This window comes from Ursus americanus, chromosome X, assembly GCF_024610735.1.
Source record: "Ursus americanus isolate L20-20 chromosome X, mUrsAme1.1.p, whole genome shotgun sequence".
In the NCBI taxonomy this organism is placed as follows: Eukaryota; Metazoa; Chordata; class Mammalia; order Carnivora; family Ursidae; genus Ursus; species Ursus americanus.
The window spans coordinates 58,932,634-58,957,977 of NC_142164.1; the positions used below are offsets into that span (position 1 = coordinate 58,932,634).

Sequence of the window (25,344 nt, forward strand, 5' to 3'; positions counted from 1 at the left end):
TCACGAGCTTTTTAAAACTTCAGCTGAACCTCACAACTCAAAATTCCCAACCCCGCTTATCCCATAGGTCCTCATTTCATAGCGCTATATATATATTTTTAAAGTACTGTAGAATCCCTATACCTTTTCCTTCATCCGTAAGACTTAAACTCTGAGAACAGAAGTGAGGGGCCAAGGATAGTGTGAAATCTGAGGAAAAAATTGAGGCGGGAGGTTAAGTAGGGTTCGGAGTACGACAAAAGAAAGAACTAGACGGTTAGCTGGGTGACGAAAACCGTTAGGCGCTGATTTAAGGACACAAGGGGGAGGGGCATAACCCCTAGCGCCTGCCAACGCCCCCAAGCGACTGCTGTCCACCCTAACAGCCTCTCCGAGCGGCAGCCATTTTGGCGTTACGCCAGCCCCGCCCCTCGGTCTTAGGCGGCTCCACCCCCGGCAGGCTGCGCGAGGAAACAGGAAGTGGGATTGTAAAACTAGGAGCCAGTCTGGCAGCCTGTCGGTACTCTGAGCGCTGCCGTATCAAATTCGTGCCCCAGCTCTGGGCTGTCGCCTCACCAAAAAAGTTGTGAGACCATGTCGAATATGGAGAGTATCCTTTCCCGTCTGAAAAGGTGTTGCTGGGGTTTAGGGAAGGGGAGAAGGGCTAGGGCCCTGGGAGGCTTCTGTTGGTGACATTTTGGGTCTAGCTGTGGAAGGACGAGGGCACTGATGCTGATTGGTAGGCGCCTGTAACTTGTTTGTTGTTGCTGTGTTTCCTGGTAGCCGCCGCTTTCCGGGGAAGCGAGACTGCTTTGGCGAGAATGAGGAGTTGGAGGACTGGTTTGAGATGATTCTTGAGCATGAACCCTTTCTCATTCAGGGCTCTTGTCATTTGTCCTTTCAGTTAGTTTATCCACTTCTTAGCAATTGAGGGGGAGTTTTATGGATAAAGGCAGCAGGAGTTTGCCAGAGGTTTGGGGCAGAGGTATAGTCTTTGAATGCAATAAAAGGGAAAATAATTTTTGTGGAACTTCTTCGTTTTTCTGAATGTAGGTGACTGGTAATGAGGTAAAGTCCTTAATACCAGCCCTGCAAACTAAATTGAGTGCTTGCTTGTTAATATTCTGATTTAGGAATGAGGAAACTCATTGTTCCCTGAAGCTAGAAAAATTCATCAGTTGCGCCTGTGTTGCCACTTAAACACTAAGGTCAGGGTTGGGAACCAAGCTGTGTGACTCCCTGAATTGGAGGATGAAATCGTTTTTCATTACTGAAATACCGTCACAAGATTTCCATTTCTCTGTAATTCCTCCTTCTTCCAGTAGTTGGCATTATAGAAAATAGCGTAGCTTGGTATTTTGCCACTGAATGAAACTTGGCCAAATGGCAAAAATAGTTATTGTTTGATAGCTCATGTTAAAGCTCTTTTGTCTTCATTAGTTTATAAGTCTGAAAAATAGGATTTCTGGTGGAAAGATAAAATTATATAAGCCATACTGAGATTATTGATATAGAATCATTTTCTATCCTGTGCTGAGCTGACCAAGATAAACCAAGAATAAAATGAATCCTTGAGGAGGTGCAAGAAATAGGTCATTTCATGAACACAGTAAATGACTAAAAGGTCCAGTTATCACTGCAGTTTAAAGGATATAATTTATGGAAGTGTAGTTGTGTTAGATGATGTTTTTTAAAAGCAACTGAACTATGAGTCAGAAGATGAGTTTCTAATCCTAGTTCTTCCTCTGAAGAAATGAGTTAGGGCAAGTCATATAGCCTCTGTCAGGTAACCTTTATTCATTTGTAAACATACTAACTGAGCTGCCAACCTTATACAGCTATATTGTGAAGATAAAATGGAAGGGCTTATTAAATTGTAAAGTTTTGAACATATTGTTATGTATTATGAAATAGAGTACAAATTGCTTTCGCTTTCCCCAGAACTTTTGGAAGGATTTGAGGTAATAGCTCTAAAATTGCTTTTGTTTCCTACTAATAATGCAAGTTATTTTTGCTCTACCTAAGCCTACTCTGTGTGATTTACAATAACAAGATAGTTACAAATTTACTAAAAAGCATGTATGCCTGACTATAATTAAAATTAATAGTACTGTTATCAATAGTTTAGTACTTAAAATGAAGTATTACCTGCCCTTCATTCTATCAAAAGAAGTGTAGAATCCAGGTCTTTTCCTTGGAGTATAGAGGAAGAAAATGACCTGGACTCAGACCTGTCTTCCAAATAACATAAGTTGAAACTTGAATAACACTTGTCACCTATATAAAATGCAAAAATATTGTTAGAGTATATAAGACCAAGTTGCTAACGGTTGAATTAGTATGGTAATTGTGACTTCTATCTTCTGTTAAACACACTGAATTTATCATGGTGGATTAGATTAAATTTCACTCAAACTCAGTGGAATGGCCAAATTTATTTGTTGTAAGGTGTTTTAAGAACTAACAGCAGGGGCGCCGGAGTAGCACAGCGGTTAAGCGTCTGCCTTCGGCCTAGGGCGTGATCCCGGCGTTATGGGATCGAGCCCCACATCAGGCTCCTCCGCTATGAGCCTGCTTCTTCCTCTCCCACTCCCCCGCTTGTGTTCCCTCTCTCGCTGGCTGTCTCTATCTCTGTCAAATAAATAAATAAAATCTTTAAAAAAAAAACTAAGAGCAATATGTGTGCAATATTAATACAGCATATTTCAGTAGTGTTTGATTAACTTGTAGGAATGAAACAATAGAAATTATTAAGGGATACTTCCCTACTCCAAGCTCCTCTTTATTTTTTTTTGGTCCTTTTCTATGTTTCTACCCATCTTCTGGCATTTTGTTGTTTTTGTTGGTTTTGGCTCAAGCGTGTTTTGTACCCAGGAAGCTTTTCATGTCATCTTAGTCTCCTAACCCACCATCCCCAACAAACCTAGAAGTCTGAGAGCACCAGTTACTACTCTGTGCTCATTTCCCCATCTGTTTCCCCCCACCTCCCAGTTTAGCTTTTTAACACTATTGTAATATAGGTTTACTTATCTATCTCTTACATTAGACTGTGAGTTCTTCGAGGATCAGATCCTTATGTTTCATCTTTGAATCTTCATTTCCTTGCACAGCATTTGCCTCATAATGGACACAAAATTGGTAAATGGCCTTCTGTTAAGAATTAATTATTAACATATATTGAGTCCCTACTGTGCACTGAGGAATGCATCCATGCTTTTGATACAAAGGTTAGAAGACCTGTTCTGAACCTTGAGTACCTTTTGATCTGAGCCAGGACACATAGGTGGGGATAAACATCAGTACAAGGTAGCATATACTAGCTGAGGTGAATGCCTGAACAGTGATTCTTGATCACATGTGTGGATTTACTAAACTTGAAATTGTAAGATTTTTATGTTAGTATGTGCCTTTTCCTGGGGAAAAAGTATGTAGCTGACATCTGTTTTTCCAAGGGATTCTAACCTGAAAAAGGCTGATAAGAAATGAAGTAGATAATAGGTAGTGTAGATATTCTGAGAGAAAAGGATGTTGTAATCTGGACTGGTATCATTGTCTCCTTTTGTAGTTGCCCAGACAAATGAGGCAAAAATTGCCAGCTACCTTAAAAATGCCTCTTTGCCATTATGAATGGCTTTATATCCTAAAGCCAAACTAATTACGTATCAGAGTCTCTGCAGTTTTTATAGTACTGACAAATGTATTGTGATATTTTTTGGACTAAATATTAATAATATCTCAAATGTGCTTTTTAAATATTGTTATCTATCATTTGTCTCATAAATTGTGGCCTAGTTAGCTAGTAGAATGTTGGGTCTTATAAGAAGTATTGCATGTAAGGATTACTTACGGCTCATCATTTGAAGTCATTTAAGGACCAATTCTGAGCAATTCACTCTGAAAACTAAAATACAAAGGGAAATATGAATTGTGCGGGATTTGAGTTCCTTCTTGTTCTTTTATTCAGCAGTTACTGCTCAATTATCTATCTCTAGGCTTCAGTCTTCACATCTGTAAAATGAGGGAAGTTGACAAATGATTTCCAGGGTTCCTTTCAATTCTGATGCTCTCCCTGTATTTCTGTGATCTCAAACTCTACCTACCAGAAATACACAAGGGATGATCAAGATGCTGGGAGATGAAAAAGAGAAAAATTGGATTCATAATGCCACTTCTTCTTATCAAATGTATGAATAAAAAATCTATGATATTGTTATCACTGCTTTATTCCGGGACAGGTAGGTGCCAGTGGAACATTTTTTTTAAAGATTTTATTTGACAGAGAGCGAGAGAACACAAGCAGGGGGAGTGGCAGAGGAAAAGGGAGAAGCAGGCTCCCCCCCTGAGCAGGGAGCCTGATACGGGGCTCAGTCCCAGGACCCTGGGATCATGACCCGAGCTGAAAGCAGATGCTTAAAAAACGTTTTTATTTCTTTCCTCTTACCACCATTTTTTCCCATCCTCTACTTCTGTGTGCCCAAAGAACTGCATAACCCTACTATTAGCACTTGGAATCGAATAGCTTTCTGTCCTACTGTGTTTGGAAAACTTTTACTTGGTGTTGCTCCACTACTTCAGAGAGGCAGACAGGACATGAGATTTCTACTATGAAATTCTTCTAGTAAGCTGACTATAACAATTTTTCTTGAGGTAGCAGACTGAAATCTTAAAGCAAGACGTCATTATGTATGCATAATAAATATGTTGAACCCTAATGATTCTTATTTATTGAAATTTTAAAGCAATGGTATATTAAGACATAGCTGATTATCATCCTTTGCCTGTCAGGAGTGTAATTGCAAATAAGTTAACTCATAGAATGTTTTAAAGAGACAGTGGGACTTTTTATTCCCTAACTATATTGTCAAATTAAGATATGTGACTTAGTCATGAGGTGGTAATGAAAACTTATTGAACACCTATAGGTGCTAAATGTTGTGCTAAGGATTTTGTATATATTATCACAGACTCTCAAAACAACACTGTAAGACATGTGGTAGTACAATTTTATAGGAGAGGAAATTAAAGCTAAGAAAGCCACATTGCTTATAAGCACAGAATAAAGAATCTGGGCTGGCCTCCCATGTCTCTGTTGTATTCACTTTAACATAGTACCTCCACATAGAACATAATTCATTTATGTTTGATGGAATCCTAGGGTTATACAGAGATACTTTATATATATATTGACATTCTACTTGAGATTTTGCTTTAAAAAGAGTTTGAGAAACCATGTGGCTACACAATCACTTTAGGAAAGCCTAGCCTATGTTCTCTTGAAAGCATTTCCTAGTAAAAGGTACACCTAGGAGAGGTAATGTTTTGCATTTTTTAAATTTATTTTTTCAATTAAAGAATATTTTATTTACTTATTTTTATTATGTTATGTTAGCCGCCATACATTAGTTTTTGGTGTAGTGTTCAATGATTCATTAGTTGGATGTAACACCCAGTTCTCATCACAACACGTGCCCTCTTATTACCCATCACCTGGCTACCCCATTGACCCACACCCCTCCCTTCTGTAACCCTGTTTGTTTCCCAGAGTCCATAGTCTCCCATGGTTTGTCTCCCTCTCTGATTTCCCCCTCTTCAGTTTTCCCTTCCTTTCCCTATTGTCCTCCATGCTATTCCTTATGTTCCACATATGAGTGAAGCCATATGATAATTGTCTTTCTCTGCTTGACCTATTTCACTTAGCATAATCCCCTCCAGTTACAGCCACGTGGATGCAAATGGTGGGTATTCATCCTTTCTGATGGTTGAGTAGTATTCCATTGTATATATGAACTACATCTTCTTTATCCATTCATCTATTGAAGGACATCTTGGCTCCTTCCACAGTTTGGCGATTGTGGACATTGCTGCTACGAACGTTGTGGTGCACGTGCCCCTTCTTTTCACTACATCTGTATCTTTGGGGTAAATACCTAGTAGTGCAATTGCTGAGTCGTGGGGTATCTCTATTTTTAATGTCTTGAGGAAACTCCATACTGTTTTCCAGAGTGGCTATACCAGCTTTCATTCCCACTGCATAAAAAGGTTCCCCTTTCTCCACACCCTTGACAATATTTGTTGTTCCCTGTCCTGTTAATTTTTGCCATTCTAACTGGTGTAAGGTGGTATCTCATTGTGATTTTGATTTGTATTTTCCTGATGGCTAGTGATGTTGAACATTTTTCATGTATCTGTTAGCCATTTGTATGTCTTCTTTAGAGAAGTGTCTGTTCATGTCTTCTGCCCATTTCTTGACTTATTTATTTGTTTTTTGGGTGTTGAGTTTGAGAAGTTCTTTATAGATGTTGGATACCAGCCCTTTATCTGTAATGTCATTTGCAAACACCTTCTCCCATTCAGTGGGTTGCCTCTTAGTTTTATTGACTGTTTCCTTTGCTGTGCAGAAGCTATTTATCTTGATGAAGTCCCAAAGTTCATTTTTGCTTTTGTTGCCCTTGCCTTTGGAGGCTTGTCTTGAATGAAGTTGCTGTGCCCAAGGTCAAAGAGGTTACTGCCTCTGTTCTCCTCTAGGATTTTGATGGATTCCTGTCTCACATTGAGTTTATCTTTGTGTATGGTGTCAGGGAGTAGTCCAGTTTCATTCTTCTTCATGTGGCTGTCAAATTTTCCCAGCACCATTTACTGAAAAGACTCTTTTTTCCATTGGATATTTTTTCTCTGATTTGTTGACGATTAGTTGACCATAGAGTTGAAGGTCCATTTCTGGGCTCTGTATTCTGTTCCAATGATTTATGTGTCTGTTTTTGTGTCAATACCATGCTGTCTTGATGATCACTGCTTTGTAATATAGCTTTAAGTCAGGCATTGTGATGCCCTTGGCTTTGGTTTTCTTTTTCAACATTCCCCTGGCAATTCAGGGTCTTTTCTTGTTCCATACAAATTTTAGGATTGTTTGCTCCACCTCTGTGAAAAATGTTGATGGTATTTTGATAGGGATTTCATTGAATGTGTAGATTGCTCTGGGCAGCATGGACATTTTAACAGTGTTTATTCTTCCAGTACATGAACATCGAATGTTTTTCCATCTTTTTGTGTCTTCCTCAATTTCTTTCTGAAGTGTTCTGTAGTTTCTAGAATGCAGAGCCTTTCCCCTTTTGTTTAGGTTTATTCCTAAGTATCGTTTTTGACACAATTGTAAATGGGATTGATTTCTTAATTACTTTCTTCAGTCACATTGTTAGTGTATAGGAATGCAACTGATTTCTGTGCATTGGTTTTGTATCCTGCCACGTTGCTGAATTGCTGTATGAGTACTAGTAATTTGGGGGTGAAGTCTTTTAGGTTTTCCACGTAAAGTATCACGTCATCTGTGAAGAGAGAGCATTTGACTTGCCAGTTTGAATGCCTTATATCTTTTTGTTGTCTGATTGGTGAAGGTGGGACATCTAGTGCTATGGTGAACAAAAGTGGAAGAGTGGGCATCCCTGTCGTGTTCCTGACCTTAAGGGAAAAGCTCTCAGTTTTTTCCCATTAGGAAAGATTTTTGCTGTGGGCTTTTCATAAATGGCTTTTGTGATATTGAGGAATATTCCTCTATCCCTATGTTTTGAAGAGTTTTAATCAGGAAAGAGTGCTGTATTTTGTCAAATGCTTTTTCTTCAACAATTGAGAGGATCAAATACTTCTTGTATCTTCTTTTGTTAATGTGTTGTATCATGTTGATTGATTTGCAAATGTTGAACCACCCTTGCATCCCAGGAATAAATCTCACCTGGTGGTGAATAATCCTTTTAATGTACTGTTGGATGCTATTGGCTAGGATCTTGTTGAATATTTTGGCATCCCTGTTCATCAGGGATATTGGTCTTTAATTCTCCTTTTTGATGGGGTCTTTGTCTGGTTTTGGGATCAGGGTAATGCTGGCCTCATAGAATGAGTTTGGAAGTTTTCCTTCCAGTTGTTATTTTTTGAAACAGCTTCAGAGCAATAGGTATGATTTCTTCTTTAATGTTTGGTAGAGTTCCCCTGGGAGGCCATCTGGCCCTGGACTCTTGTTTTTTGGGGAGGTTTTTGATTACTGTTTCAAATTCCTTGCTGGTTATTCATCTGTTCAGATTGTCTGTTTCTTCCTGTTTCAGTCTTGGTAGCTTATAAGTATCCAGGAATGCATCCATTTCTTCCAGATTGCCTGATAGCTGCTGGTAATAAGTTCTAATATTGTCTCTATTTCCTTGGTATTGGTCATGATTTCTCCCCTTTCATTCATGATTTAATTAATTTGTGTCCTTTCTATTTTCTTTTGGATAAGTCTGACCAGAGGTTTATCGATCTTATTAATTCTTTCAAAGAACCAGCTTCTAGTTTCCTTGATCTCTTCTACTGTTCTTCTAGTTTCTATTTCATTAATCTCTGCTCTAATCTTTATTATTTTCTTCTCTTGCTTGGTTTAGTCTTTATTTTCTGTTCTTTCTTCAGGTCCTTTAGGTGTAAGTTTAGCTTGTGCATTTGGGATTTTTCTAATTTTTTGAGAGAAGCTTGGATGGCTATGTACTTCCCTCTAAGGATCACCTTTGCAGTATCCAACAGGTTTTTAACCAATCTGTTTTCATTTTCCTTGGTGTGCATGAATTGTTTAAGTTGCTCTTTAATTTCCTGGTTGACCCATTCATTCTTTAGCAGGATGATTTTTAACCTTCAAGTGTTTGTGTTCCATCCAAATTTTTCCTTGTGGTTGAGTTCCAATTTCAAAGCACTGTGGTCTAAAATCTGCAGGGAATAATCTCTATATTTTGTTATCAGTTGAGACCTGATTTGTGACCCAGTATGTGGTCTGTTCTGCATCAAGTTCCATGTGCTCTTGAGAAGAATGAGTATTCCATTGTTTTAGAATGGAATATTCTGTGTATATATATGAAATCCATCTGGTCCAATGTGTCCTTCAAAGCTCTTATTTCTCTGTTGATCTTCTGCTTAGGTGATCTTTCTTTTGCTGTGAGTTGTGAGTTGAAGTTTCCTACTTTAAAATATTATTATCAGTATGATTCTTTATTTTTTTTATCAGTTGGTTTATGTAGTTGGCTGCTCCTGTGTTGGGGGCATAGATATTTACAATTGTTAGATTTTCGTGCTACATAGGCCCTTTACATATGATATCGGGTCCCTCTACATCTCTTCCTACAGTCTTTGGTTTAAAATCTAATTTGTCTCATATGAGGATTGCTACCCCAGCTTTCTTTTGAGGTCTGGTGGCATGGTAAATGGTTCTCCATCCCCTAACTTTCAGTCTAGATGTATGTTTAGGTTCAAAATGAGTCTCTTGTAGACGGCATATGAATGGGTCCTGTTTTTTGAATTCAATCTGAAACCCTGTGTCTATTGTGGGAGCATTCAGCCCATTCACACTGAGAGTAACTATTGAAAGATATGAATTTAGTACCATTGCATTGCCTGTAAAGTCCCTATTTCTGTAGATCATTTCAGTTTATTTCTTGTCTATATTACTCTTGGGTTCTGTCTTCACTTACAGAAACCCCCTTAATATTTTTCTTACAGGGCTGGCTTGGTGGTCACATATTCTTTCAGTTTCTGTCTGTCGTGGAAGCTCTTTATCTCTCCTTCCATTCTGAATGATGGCCTTGCGAGTTAAAATATTCTTGGCTGCATGTTCTTCTCATTTAGTACCCTGAACATGTCTTGCCAGCCCTTTCTGGCTTGCCAGGTTTCTGTGGATAGGTCTGATGTTGCTCTGATGTTCCTCCCTCTGTATATAAGAAATCTCTTCCCCCTAGCTGCTCTTAAGATAGCTTCCTTGGCTCTACGATTCTCAAGCTTCACTGTTATATGTCAATGTGTTGATCTGTTTTTATTGATTTTTAGAGGGGTCCTCTCTGCCTCTTGGACATGTATGCTTGTTTCCATTCCCCAGATTAAGGAAGTTCAGAGCTATGATTTGCTGAAATATACCTTCTAGTCCTCTCTCTTCACCCCCTGGGGGATCCCAATAATTCTGACATTGGAATTTTTCATGGCATCACTGATGTCTCTAAGTCTATTTTCATGGCCTCCTAGCTGCCTGTCCCTGTCTTCTGCAGCATCTTTCCTTTCTATTAGCCTAACTTCTAGGCCACTGATTCGTTCTTCTACCACCTCATTTACCCTGGCTAGAGTATCCAGTTTAGACTCCATCTCATTCATAGCATTTTTAATTTCAGACTGGTTAGATTTCATTTCTGCCCTTAGAGTTTCTATACTGTCACTAATTTTTTTTTGTCAGCTGAGCTATTGACTTCATGGTTGCTATCCTGAAGAGTATATCTGACATCTTCCTTATATCCATACCCATTAGGTCTGTGACAGAGGACACTGTCTCTGGGTCTTTTCTTTGTTGGGAGCTCCTCCTCTTAGTCATTCTGTCGAGGCATGGTTGAATGAATGAAAGGAGTCCAAAATATCAACCATGACCCAAGCAAAACGCACCTTATAAAAAATCTGAAGCGTTCAAAAGCTACCACAGAAATGTAACCAAAGCCAAGATGATTCAATAGAATATAAAAGAAAAAGGGGGGCAGGGAGAGATATTATAATCTCTCAGAGTGAACAGAGCAGGGTGATCTGCCTCTTCCTGATTGATTTTTGGACTGTGTGTTAGAAGACACTATATACCAAAATTGCAAAGAAATCAGAAAAAAAATATGTATATAAATTGAATAGAGTGAAAAATGGGCTAGTATGGGGCATAAATCTATAAAACGTGAAAAAAATAAAAGTTAAGAAATGTCTTAAAAACATAGTTTGGGAAATAAGAATCTATCTGAAACGGAAACAAGTAAGGAAAAAAAAAGTAAGAAAAGAAACTGAAAAAGAAATGTAAAAGTTTTGCCCAAAGTATAAACAAGTTGTGAGGGAACACCTGGAACTCCCTCTATTTTTTCCCCCCTGGTGCTGGAGTTTTACAGTCCTGTGGAAAATAAGCTTATCATTCACCTCTTCTTCCAGTATGTCTTCTTGGGGAGGAGCCTGCTGTTCCACCTTTCAGGCATCTCTGCCTGGGTTGAGTTGCCCTACCCCTTGTCAGGGGGATGGGCTTAATGTGAACTGGTCATCTGTTTGGCTTTTGGTCCCTGGTATCTTTCCGCTTCTCTTTAGAGGGTCAGAGCAAATATGACTGAGGGAAATCTCCAGCCCAGAGCCACAAGTTTTTATTCCCACCCCTCAACAAATCTTTCAGGTCAAAACATCTCCACTTCTGCGCATACCAAAATCCACAGACTTGTGCAATTTGTGCCCGCTGTACCTCTCCCAGGGGACCCACGGGACCCGTAAGCATCTCTGTGCTTTGTGACTTTGCAATTGCTAGTGGCTGTGGGCTCACACATGCACCTTCTTCTGCAGCTCCCAGGTCATTCTGGGGGCTTCCCCAGTGTCCCTTTGGGCGTCACACCATCCTGAGAGCTGTTGCCCAGTCGTGAGCTCTTTGTGTGTCAAACTGCCGAATCCTGTATCTCCTGCTGGATGCACCTCTCCCAGGGGAGTTATGGGGACCCGCGAGCATCTCTGTGCTTTGTGACTCCACAACTGCTGGTGGCCGTGGGCTCACATGTGCACCCTCTTCTGCGGCTCCCTGGTCATGCTGGTTGCTGCCCCAGTGTCCTTTCATGGGCCACACCACCCTGAGAGCTGTTGTCCTGTTGTGGGCACAAGCTGTTTTATATCCCCCCTAGGATGTTAAACATCCCACACCTTCTAGTCCTTTTCAGGGTGGTCAGGCACAGGGTGGTCTCCCTACTGGCTCAGCTTGCGTTTTATTGTGACTAGAGCCGAGAGTCCCTTCTGGGCTCACTGACCATAACCAGTCTCCCCACTCCACTGCTTGGGCACTCTCTCGGTTCAGGCTCCCCTGTTCTTTCTGAGTCTCCTGGGATCCTGAGACCATAATGAACCACCTAGAATTCTGCCCTATTCATCCCCTGTGCCCTTTTGAGAAGGGGGTTCCTCTCACTACAGCAGACTTCCAAGGGTCTCGATTTTTTGCTCTGGTGTTACATCACTTTCCAGTGGCCAGCTAATGGAGGTTCCCTTCCCCTTCTGTTTATCTTCTGATATTTCCCGCGAAGATTCAAGGTTCTACACCTCCTACCTTACAAAAAGTAGTCATTTTTCTGCTTGTGGAGATCCAGATAAATCTTCTTACGTATCGGGGCACCTGGGTAGCTTAGTTGTTGAGTGTCTGCCTTTGGCTTGGGGCATGATCCCAGGGTCCTGGGATCAAGCCCCACATCGGGCTCCCTGCTTTGCTGGGAGCCTGCTTCTTCCTCTCCCTCTCCCCCTGGTTGTGTTTCCTCTCTCTCTGGCTGTCTCTCTCTCTGTCAAATAAATAAATAAAATCTTTAAAAAAATCTTTTTACGTATCAGGTTGAATTCGTGTATGTTCAGAATGGTTTGATAGATATCCAGCTAAATTCAAGGAACCAGATGAAACGAGGTCCCCTACTCTGCTGCCATCTTGCCCGTCTCTATATCTACACTTTCTAAAATTCAAGTATAATTATCATCCAGTGTTATATTAGTTTCAAGTTACAGTGTAAATATTCAACAATGTTATACATTGCTCAATGCTCATTACAATATGTATATACTTAATCCCCTTCACCTATATCACCCATCCTCCCATCCACCTCCCCTCTGGTAAACACCAGTATTCTGTATTGAAGATTATGTTTTATTGTTTGTATCTTTTTTCTTTGTGTGTTTGTTTCTTAAATTCCACATGAGTGAATTCATATGGTATTTATCTTTCTGTGACTTATTTTACATAGCATTATATCCCTCTAGATCCATCCATGTTGTTGCAAATGGCAAGATTTCATCCTTTCATATGGCTGAGTAATATTCCATGTTGTATATATGCTACATTTTTATCCATGCATTTGTGAATGGACATTTCAATTGCTTACCTATCTTGGCTGTTGTAAATAGTGCTGCAATAAGTGTAGGGGTGCATATATCTTATTAAATTAGTATTTTCATTTTCTTCAGGTAAATACCCAGTAGTGGAATTATTGGATCATATGGTGATTCTGGTTTTTTTTTTTAATTTTTTGAGGAACCTCTCTACAATTTTCCATAGTGACTGCACCAATTTACAGTACTATTAATAGTACGTGAGGGTTCCTTTTTCTCCATTTTCTTGCGAACACTTGTTTCTTGTGTTGTTGATTTTAGCCATTCTGACAGGTATGAGGTGATAACTCATTGTAGTTTTGATTTATATGTCCCTGATGATTAGTGATGTTGAGCATCTTTTCATGTGTTTGTAGGCAATCTGTATTCCTTCTTTGGAAAAAATGTTCAAGTCCTTTGCCCATTTTTTTTAAAAAATTCAATTATTATTATTTTGGTATTGAGTTGTATAAGTTTCTTGTATATTTTGTATACTAACCCTTATTGGATATATCATTTGCAAATATCTCTTCCAGTCATTAGGTTATCTTTTTGTTTTGTTTATGGTTTCCTTTGCCATGCAAAAGGTTTTATTTTGGGATAGTCCCAATAGTTTAATTTTCCTTTCATTTTCCTTGCCTTCGGAGACATACCTAGATTTCTACATCTGATGTCAAATAAATTACTGCCTATTTTTTCATCTAGGAATTTTATAGCTTCAGGCCTCACTTTTGGATCTTTAATTCATTTTGTGTTTATTTCTGTATATGGTGTAAGAAAGTGGTCCAATTTCATTCTTTTGCATGTAGCTGTCCAGTTTTCCAGCACCATTTGTTGAAGAGACTCTTTTTTTTCTATTGTATATTGTTGCCTTCTACATCATAGATTAATTAGTTATATGAGCATGAATTTATTTCTGGGCTCTCTATCCAGTTCTGTTGATCTATATGTCTATTTTTGTGCAAGTGACATACTGTTTTGTTTACTATCTCTTTGTCATATGTTTTGAAATCTGGGGTTGGGATACCTCCAGCTTTGTTCCTTCTCAAGATTGCTTTGACTATTTGTGTTCTTTTGTGGCTCCATACAAATTTTAAGATGATTTATTCTAGTTCTGTGAAAAATTCTCTTTGTATTTTGATAGGGATTGCATTACACCTGTAGATTATATTAGGTACTATGGAAATTTTAACAATATTTGGTCTCCTAATCCATAGGCATGGGATATCTTTCTATCATCTTCAATTTCTTTCATCAGTGCTTTCTAGTTTTCAGAGTATAGGTCTGTTACCTCCTAGGTTAAATTCATTCCTACATATTTTTATTATTTCTGTTGCAATAGTAAATGAGATTTTTTTGAAATTTCATTTTCTGCAGTGATTTAAAGAATGCCTGGGACACACAAGGGGGAGATTATTTGCTCTTCCTGGAGTGCTTCCATGAGAGCTAGCATTCACTGAGATGCTATTCCATCAATATAGGAGCTGGGTGGCACCACTTCCCTGCCCTGCCCCTCACCATAAACACAAAGCCACCTGTGGGAGACAGCACACTGCCAACACTGGCTCCTTAACTTGCTGACATCAAGCCCCACACCCCAGCAATCTGCCAGGACTGCCCTTCTCAGTCAGGCTTGTCTCAGTCCCAGTACAGTGGGCCCCACCCCCAGGCCAGGACAAGCCCCTGCCCAGACTGTGTCTCTAAAGCCTGGAGTTTTAAAGGTCAGCATGTTTGGCTGAGATAGAACTTGGAGAGCACTGTGTTGCATCTGAGAAGGCAGGCAAAAAAGCCCGAGGCTGACAGCATGGAAACAGTGATCTCAGCAATATGTGGGGCACACAGTGGGGAGATTATTTGCTCTTCTTGGAGTGCTTCCCTGAGAGGCAACATTGTAGAGATGCCTCTCTAGGAACAAAGGAGCTGGTTGACACCATTTCCCTCCCCTACCCCTCAGCATAAACACAGAGCCACCTGTGGGAAATAGCACAGCACAAACACTGGATGCCTATATTATTTACAACAAGCCCTACCCCCCTGTACTTTGTTTTTACGAACCTCCTTGTCAAGCTTACCTCAGTCCCAGAGTGGCAAGCCTCTTCCCCAGAAGACCAGCACAAACCCCTACCCACACCACATCTCCCAACCAGAGAGTTGTGCAGGGCCTCAGTTCTTGTGGAAGTATTATCAGGTCTCATTTCATAAACAGACCAGAGCACACCTACTTAAAACTCACCACATTCAGGCCACTACCAAATGCTGCCCAGAGAAGACAAGCAGAGCCTCTGCAGATGACTGGTCTGAAGGATAGAGCAGCCCAAACACAACAGTATAGTACACGAAGCACACATCAGAGACACTTCCCGAAGTGCCAGGCCCTGGACACTACATGATCTCTTTTACATAAAGCCATTACTTTCAGGATCAGGAGACATAACAGGCTTTTCTAACACAGAAGAAGGCAGAGGAATTCATCCCAGAGGAAAGAACAAGATAAGCCCATGGCCAAAATCTAAGTGAAAGATATAAGTAATGTGCCTAATGGAGAATTTCAAAAAACAATCACAATACTAACTGGGCTTGGGAAAAGTATAGAAAATGTGAGGCACACACCACACAGATAAAAGAGTTAGAAGAGAATCAGAGATAAGGAATTCAATAAATGAGATTGGAAACAAGCTTGATATCATGAGCAGGCTGGAAGAAGAAAGGAAGTAATTGGTGACATACAAGATAAAAGAAAATAATGAAGCTGAAAAAAAGAATTATGAAATAGACTTCAGGAACTCAGTGACTTCATTAAATGTAATAACATTACTCTTATAGGAGTCCCACAAGATGAAGATAGAGAAAATGAGGCAAACAGTTTATTTGAAGAAATAAGGGCTGAAACCTTCCCTAATTTGGGGAATGAAAGAGACATCCAGGCAGGAGGCACAGAGAACTCCCATCAAAATCAACAAAAGCAGGCCAACACCAAGACATATTGTAAATAAATTTACAAAATACGGTGATAAAGAAAAAAAATCTTAGCAGCAAAACAAAGCAGTCCTTAACTTACAAGGCTAGCTGGATATTTCTCAACAGAACTTGTCAAGCCATAAGAGAGTGGCATGATACATTCAGCATGCTGAATGGGAAGAATTTGCAGCCAAGAATCGTCTATCCAGCAAGGCTATCATTCAGAATAGAAGGAGAGATAAAGTTTCCTAGACAAACTAAAGAGTTCATGACCACTAAACCAGCCCTGCAAGAAATATTAAAGGGGACTCTTTGTATGGAAGGGAAAGACCAAAAGTGACAAAGACAAGAAAGGAACAGAGAATATCTCCAGATAGAATAATAAAACAAGTAATAAAATGGCACTAAGTACACATTTATCAATAGCTACTCTGAATGTAAATGGACTAAATAGTCCAATGAAAAGACATAGGGTTTCAGAATGGATTAAAACAAAACAAAACAAACAAAAAAACAACAACACAGGACCATTCTGTATACTGCCAAAAGAGACTCATTTTGGATCTAAAGACACCTGCAGGTTGAAGTAAGGGGATCGGGAAACATTTATCATGCAAATGGATGTCAATAGAAAGCCAGAGTACCAACACTTACATCAAACTAGACTTTAAAACAAAGACTGCAACAAGAGGTAAAGAAGAGCACTATATCGTAATAAAGGTGACAAACCAACAAGAAGATCTAACAATATTTAGTATTTATGCACCCAACATAAAAGCACCCAAATATATGAAATAATAACATACATAAACTAATTGGAATAGTACAATAATAGTAGGGAGCAGTAACACCCCACTTATACCAATGGACATATCATCTAAACAGAAAATGAACAAAGAAACAATGGCTTTGAATGACACACTGGAACAGGTGGACTTAACAGCTCTATTTGGAACATTCCATCTTAATGCAGCAGAATACATGTTCTTTTCAAGTGCACAAGGGACATTCTCCAGAATAGATCACATATTAGCTCATAAAGCACACCTAAAGAAATACAGAAAGATTAAAATCATACCATACAACTTTTCTGACCACAACGCTACAAAAGTAGAATTCAACCACAAGAAAAAAATTCAAAATCAATGCTCAGAAATCAGTTGCATTTCTATACATGAATAATGAGATTGAAGAAAGAGAAATTAGGGAATCCATCCCATTTACAATAGCACCAAAAACCATACATTACCTTGGAATTAACTTAACCAGAGACGTAAAGGACCTATATTCTAGAAACTATAAATCACTCTTGAAAGACATTGAGGAAGACATAAAAAGATGGAAAAATATTCCATGCTCATGGATCGGAAGAATTAACATAGTTAAAATGTCCATGCTACCCAGAGCAATCTACACTGTCAATGCTATCCCGATCAAAATAGCAAGGACATTTTTCAAAGGACTGGAACAAATAGTCCTTACATTTGTATGGAACCAGAAAAGGCCCCGAATCGCCAAGGAACTGTTGAAAAGGAAAAACAAAGCTGGGGGCATCACAATGCTGGATTTTGAGCTGTACTACAAAGCTGTGATCGGAAAGTCTAAAAATACATAAAGGTTAAACATGTTCCTAAACAATAAGTAGCTCAACCAGGAAGTCAAAGAAGAAATAAAATATACATGGAAACAAATGAAAAAGAAAACACAACATTGCAAAACCTTTGGGATGCAGCAAAAGTGGCTCTAAGAGGGAAGTATATAGCAATGCAGGCCTACCTTAAGAAGCAAAAAAAAAGAAAAAAAAAGAAAAAAAAAAACCCAAACCCTCAAATAAACAACCTATCCTTATACCTGAAGAGGTAGAAAAAGAACAAATGAAGCCTAACACCAGCAAAGGGAAAGAAATAATCATTAGAGCAGAAATAAATGACTAAATGATACAGAACCTAAAAAAAAAATAATAGAACAGATCAATGAAACCAGGAGCTAGTTCTTTGACAAAATTAATACAATTGATAAAACTCTAGTCATGATTATCAAAAAAGGAATAAAAAAGGCCCCAAATAAATAAAATTACAAATGAGTGGGGAGAAATAACAGCTAACACCACAGAAATAACAAGCAATTATGAGAGAATACTATGAAAAAAAATACGCCAACAGATTGGATTGCATGGAAGAAATGGATACATTCCTAGAAATGTATAAACTACCAAAACAGAAACAGGAAGAAATAGAAAACTTGAACAAACCAATAACCACCAAATAAATTATGAGTAAGAAATCAGAACACTCTCAACAAACAAAAGTCCAGGGCCAAATGGCTTCAAGGGAAATTCTCCCAAACATTTAAAGAAAAGTTAATGTCTATTCTTCTCAAACTATTCCACAAAATAGAAAAAGAAGGGAAACTTTCAAATTCATTCTATGAGGCCAGCATTACCCTGATATCAAAAACATAAAGATTTTACTAAAAAGGAGAAATACAGGCCAATAACCCTGACAAACATGGATGCAGAAATAATAAAATACTAGCAAACCAAATCCAACAATACATTAGAGAAATCATTCACCACGATGAAGTGGGATTTACTCCTGTGTTGCAAGGGTGGTTCAATATCTGCAAAGCAATCAATGTGATATGCCACATTAAGAAAGGAAAGGATAAGAAACATATTATCATTTTAATAGATGTAAAAAAAAAGCATTTGACAAAAGTACAACATCCATTTGTGATAAAAGGCCTCAACAAAGTAGGTTTAGAAGGAACATACCTCAACATAATAAAGGCCATCTATGAAACACCCATAGCTAATATCCTAAATATGGAGAAACTGAGTTTTTCCTCTAAGGTCAGGAAGAAGACAAGGATTTCCATTCTCACCACTTTTATTCAACATAGTACTAGAAGTGCTAGCCTCAGCAATCAGACAATGAAAAGAAATAAAAGGCATACAAATAAGCAAGGAAAAAGTGAAAATTTCACTATTTGGAGATTATATGATAATCTATATAGAAAACCCTAAAGACTTGATCAAAAAAACTGCTCAAACGATAAACAAATTCAGTGATTTCTCAGGGTACAAAATCAATGTACAGAAATCTGTTGCAATTCTATACACCAATAATGAAGCAGCAGAAAAAGAAGTCAATGAATCAATCCTGTTTACAATTTCACCAGAACTGTAAGAAACCTAGGAATAAACCTAACCAACGAGGTGAAAGACTCTAAAATTATGTAGCACTGATGAAAGCAATTGAAGATGACACAAAGAAATGGAAAGATGTTCCTCATGCTCATGGATTGGAAAAAAAAATATTGTTAAAATGTCTGTACTACCCCAAACAATTTACATTTGTAATGCACTCTCAATCAAAATACCACCAGCATTTTTCACAGAGCTAGAACAAACAATCCTAAAAAGACTCCAGAAATCCAGAAAAGACTCTGAATAGCCAAAGCAATCTTGAAATAGAAATGCAAAACTGGAGGCATCACAGTTTTGGACTTCAACTATATTACAAAGCTGTAGTGTTGAAAATAGTATGGTACTGGCACAAAAATAGAAACATAGATCAACAGAACAGAATAGAAACCCCAGAAATGAACCCACAGCTATATGGTCAATTAATCTTCAACCAAGCAGGAAGAATATTCAATGGGAAAGATACAGTCTCTTCAAAAAATGGTGTTGGGAAAACAGGACAGCAATATGCAAAAGAATGAAACTGGACCACTTTCTTATGCCATATACAAAAATAAATTGAAAATGGATTAAAGACCTAATTGTGGGACCTGAAACCATAAAAATGCTAAAGGAGAACACAAGAAGCAACTTCTTTGAAATCACCCATAGCTATTTTTTTAATGTTTTTTAATTATATTAGGTTAGTCACCATACACTACATCCCTGGTTTCCGATGTAAAGCTTGATGCTTCATTAGTTGCGTATAACGCCCAGTGCACCATGCAACATGTGCCCTCCTCACTACCCATCACCAGTCCATCCCATTCCTCCACCCCCCTCCCCTCTGAAGCCCTCAGTTTGTTTCTCAGAGTCCATAGTCTCTCGTGCTTCATTCCCCCTTCTGATTACCCCCCTTTCTTTATCCCTTTCTTCCCCTACCAATCATTCTAGTTCTTATGTTCCATAGATGAGAGAAATCATATGATAATTGTCTTTCTCTGCTTGACTTATTTCACTTAGCATTATCTCCTCCGGTGCCGTCCATGTTGCAGCAAATGTTGAGAACTCATTCTTTCTGATAGCTGAGTAATATTCCATTGTATATATGGGCCACAACTTCTTAATCCAGTCATCTATTGAAGGGCATCTCGGTTCTTTCCACGATTTGGCTATTGTGGACAATGCTGCTATGAACATTTGGGTGCATATGGCCCTTCTCTTCACTACGTCTGTATCTTTGGGGTAAATACCCAGTAGTGCAATGGCTGGGTCATAGGATAGCTCAATTTTTAACTTTTTAAGGGACCTCCACACTGTTTTCCAGAGTGGTTGTACCAACTTGCATTCCCACCAACAATGTAGGAGGGATCCCCTTTTTCCACATCCTCTCCAGCAATTGTTGTTTCTTGCCTTGTCAATTTTTGCCATTCTAACTGGCGTAAGGTGGTATCTTAGTGTGGTTTTGATTTGAATTTCCCTGATGGCTAATGATTTTGAACATTTTTTCATTTGTCTGTTAGCCATTTGTATGTCATCATTGGAAAAGTGTGTGTTCATATCTTCTGCCCATTTTCTGATTTGTTTATTTGTTTCTCGTGTATTGAGTTTGAGAAGTTCTTTGTAGATCTTGGATACCAGTCTTTTATCTGTAGCATCATTTGTAAATATATTCTCCCATTCCGTGGGCTGCCTCTTAGTTTTTTTGACTGTTTCCTTGGCTGTGCAGAAGCTTTTTATCTTGGTGAAGTCCCACAAGTTCATTTTATCTGTTGTTTCTCTTGCCTTTGGAGATGTGTCATGAAAAATGTTGCTTTGGCCGATGTCGTAGAGGTTGCTGCCTATGCTCTCCTCTAGGATTTTGATGGATTCCTGTCTCACATTGAGGTCTTTCATCCATTTGGAGTTTATCTTTGTGTATGGTATGAGAGAGTGGTCAAGTTTCATTCTTTTGCATGTAGTTGTCCAATTTTCCCAGCACCATTTATTGGAGAGACTGTCTTTTTTCCACCGGATGTTTTTTCTGGCTTTATCAAAGATTAGTTGCCCAAAGAGCTGAAGGTCCATTTCTGGGTTCTCTATTCTGTTCCATTGGTCTATGTGTCTGTTTTTGTGCCAGTAGCATGCTGTCTTTGTGATCACAGCTTTGTAGTACAGCTCGAAATCCGGCATTGTGATGCCCCCAGCATTGTTTTTCCTTTTCAGCAGTTCCTTGGTGATTCGGGGCCTTTTCTGGTTCCATACAAATTTAAGGACTATTTGTTCCAGTTCTTTGAAAAATGTCATCGGTATTTGGATCGGGATAGCACTGAAAGTGTACATTGCTCTGGGTAGCATGGACATTTTAACTATGTTAATTCTTCTGATCCATGAGCATGGAATATTTTTCCATGTTTTTTGTCCTCTTCAATGTCTTTGAAGAGTGATTTATAGTTTCTAGAATATAGGTCCTTTACGTCTCTGGTTAAGTTAATTCCAAGGTAACGTATGGTTTTTGGTGCTATTGTAAATGGGATGGATTCCCTAATTTCCTTTTCTTCAGTACCCATAGCAACTTCTTTCTGGATATGTCTCCTAAGGGAAGGGAGACAAAAGCAAAAATAGATTGGGACTTCATCAAAATAAAAATCTTCTGCACAGTTAAAGAAATGGTCATCAAACAAACTGAGGGCTTCAGAGGGGAGGGGTGCAGATTGGGATAGGCTGGTGATGGGTATTATGGAGGGCACATATTGCATGGAGCACTGGGTGTTATACGCAAACAATGAATCATGGAACACTACATCAAAAACGAAGGATGTACTGTATGGTGACTAACATAACATAATAATAATAATAATAAAAACCCTAAAAGGCAACCTACAGAAGGGGAAAAATATTTGCCAATGACTTATCTGATAAAGGGCTGATATCCAAAATATATAAGGACTTTATAAAACTCAACCCTCCAAAAGTGAATAATCCATCTAAAAATGGGCAGAAGACATGAATAGAGATTTCTCCAAAGAAGACATACAGATGACCAACAGATATGAAAAGATGTGCAACATCACTGATCATCAGAGAAATACAAATCAAAACTACAATGAGATATCACTTCACACCTCTCAGAATGGCTTAAGTCAACACCACAAGAAACAATAGCTATTGGCAAGGGTGTGGAGAATGGGGAACCCTCTTGCACTGTTGGTGGGATTGCAAACTGTTGCAGCTGCTCTGGAAAACAGTTACGGAGGTTTCTGAAAAAGTTAAAAATAGAACTGCCTTTTGATGCAGCAATTGCACAACTACGTATTTACCCAAAGAATGCAAAAATGCTAATTAAAAGGGATTCATGCACCCTGATGTTTATGTAGCAGTATTATCAACAGTAGCCAAATTATGGAAATAGCCCATATCCATTGACTGATGAATGAGTAAAGAAGTTGTGGTGTGTATGTATATATATACAGTGGAATATTACTCAGCCATAAGAACAAATGAAGTCTTGCCATTTGTAATGATGTGGATGGAGCTAGAATTTTATGCAAAGTGAAATAAGTCAAAGACAAATACCATATGATTTCACCCATGTGTTAAACTTAAGAAACAAAACAAATGAGCAATGGGAAAAAAATAGAGAAGCAAACCAAGAAACAGACTCTCAACTATAGAGAACAAACTGATGTTTATTGGAGGGGAGGTGGCTTGAGGGGAGGGTTAAATAGGTGATGCGGATTAAGGAGTGCATTTGTAGTGAGCACCAGGTGTTGTATGCTAGTGTCGAATCAGTATTTTGTACACCTGAAACTAGTATTACACTATATTGACTAACTAGAATTTAAATAAACTTAAGACAGTCAGCTCATTGAGGGAGGTGTCTGAGCGATCCATCATCAGGAGTGCAGTGAAGTCGCAGAAGTGGGGGATGGTACTATCATACGGAACAGTTGGACCAAGAGGAGAGTGTGCTAAAGGGCATGGATGCAACAGAAGAACCAAGACCACGGAACAGTTGGACCAAGAGGAGAGTGTGCTAAAGGGCATGGATGCAACAGAAGAACCAAGACCCAGGTACTAATGAGATGCACAGCTCCTGCCTCATGACGGTGTATTTGAGTGGCTGACAGTTGGCCAAGTACCTGTCATATACCTTCACTGTGATAAGAAAATTGTCAAGGCAACCAAAAATTAAGAAGAAAAACATCTGAGAAATGCACCCAGCATAGGGGGTAGATCGTTACTGAGTTTGCATGTTCGTGACCATCTTTGGAATTGTGATAGATGAAAGGGAATTGTCATAGAAAGCCAAGTGGTTGAGAAAGAAGTACCTGGGAATATGGAGGCAAGAGTCCAGCCTGATAAGCAGGATGATGACCAGGTTCCCCAGGGCCGTGGTCAGGTACATGCCCAGGAACAGAACAAAGAACACGCCTTGCTGCTCTGGCCAGGTGGGGAGCCCCAGGAGGAGGACCTGGGTCAAGCTGCTCTGTTTCTCCCTCTTCATGCTGTTCTTATCTCTGCTGGCATTTGGGGAAATTGGGTATGTCAGTGAACATGTCCTAACATTATAAGGCCCTTTCTACGAAAATTCTTAATTTTAGCTAAAAAGTAAATAAGTTTCTCTTTCTGCAACATCATTACTGTATCGAAACACAACAGATTTCTCTGTATTGATTTTGCATCCTGTGCCTTTACAGAATTCATTTATCAGATGTAGTAGTTTTTTGGTGGAGTCTTCAGGGTTTTCTATATATAGAATCATACCATCTGAAAATAGTGGAAGTTTTATTTCTTCCTTACCAATTTGAATGCCTTTTCTTTTGATGTTGTCTGATTGGTATGGCTAGGACTTCCAGTACTGTGTTGAATAAAAATGGTGAGAGTGGACATCCTTGTCTTGTTCCTGATCTTGTAGGAAAAGCTCTCAGTTTTTCACCATTGAATATGGTATTATATGTGGGTTTTTCCTATATCCTTTATTATGTTGAGGGATGTTCTTACTAAATCTTTGTCTTACGTTTTTATCATGAATGGATGTTATACTTTGTGAAGTGCTTTTTCTGCATCTGTTGAAATGATCATATGTTTTGTATCCTTTCTCTTGTTAATATGTGTTAAGTTGGTAGATTTGTAAATATTGAACCACTCTTGCATCCCTGGAATAAATCCCAGTTGGTTGAGTGATTCTTTGCATTGTTGAATGCAGTGTGCTAATATTTTGTTAAGGGTTTTGCAATCTTGGAGATACTGTTCTGATGCTTTCTTTTTTGTAGCGTCTTTATATGGTTTTGGTGTCAGGGCAATGCTAGCCTTGGAGAATGAATTTGGAAGATTTCCTTCCACTTCTTTTTTTGAAATAGCTTGACAATAATAGGTATTAACTCTTCTTTAAATGTTTTGTAGCATTCACTTGTGAAGCCATCTGATCCTGGACTTATGTTTGGAGTTTTTTTATTACTGATTCATTTTCATTGCTAGTAATTAGTCTGTTCACATTTTCTCTTTCTTCCTTATTCAGTTGTGGAATGTTATGTATGTCTTGGAATTTATGTATTTTCTCTAGGTTGTCCAACTTGTTGGCATAAAATTTCTCATAATATTTCTTGATAATCCTTTTTATTTCTGTGGTGTTGGTTGTTTTTTCTCCTCTTTCACTGCTGATTTTGAATCCTCTCTCTCTTTTTTTTTTTTTTTTTTGATGAGTCTGGCTAGAAGTTGATTGGTTTTGCTCATCTTTTCAAAGAAACAGCTCCTGGGGCACCTGGGTGGCTCAGTCGTTAAGCTGCTGTCTTCAGCTCAGGTCATGATTCCAGGGTCCTGGGATCAAGCCCCACATTGGGCTCCCTGCTCAGTGGAGAGCCTGCTTCTCCCTCTCCCTCTGCTGCTCCCCCTGCTTGTGCGCTTGCTCTCTCTTTTCTCTCTGTGTGTCTCTGTCAAATAAATAAAATCTTTAAAAAACAAACAACCCCCCCCCAAAGAAACAGCTCCTAGTTTCATTGATTTGCTCTATTTTCTTATTCTTTATTTCATTTATTTCTGTTTTAATCATTTTTATTTCTATCCCTGTACTGGCTTGGGACTTTGTGTGGTCTGCTTTTTCTTGCTCCTTTATGTGTAAGGTTAAGTTGTTTAATATTATTATTTTTGTATATTTAAATTCTCTCTCATGCATATTGCTTGTGTCTCTTTCACCTAGGTCTCTTGCTGTGGTTTGGTCCTGTTCTTTCATTTGGGACTTATTCTGCTCTCCCCTTATTTTGTCTAACTGTGTCTTTTTCTGTGTGTTAGGAAAGTCAGCTATGTCTCCTCTTGAAGGTAATGGCCTTATTAAAAAGAGGTCCTGTAGT

The 25,344-nt window shown here is 38.8% G+C and overlaps 1 long non-coding RNA gene across 3 annotated transcripts in view; it reads left to right on the forward strand.

Annotated features, from left to right (window-relative positions):
* The first annotated feature begins 459 nt into the window (after window positions 1-459).
* Window positions 460-25,344, forward strand: part of LOC123789773 (uncharacterized) — a 94,601-nt gene continuing 69,716 nt past the window's right edge. For all 3 annotated transcript variants that reach the window (XR_015723408.1, XR_015723407.1, XR_015723406.1), the window contains exon 1: window positions 460-589. This is a non-coding gene — a long non-coding RNA (uncharacterized LOC123789773). The remainder of the gene's footprint in view (window positions 590-25,344) is intronic.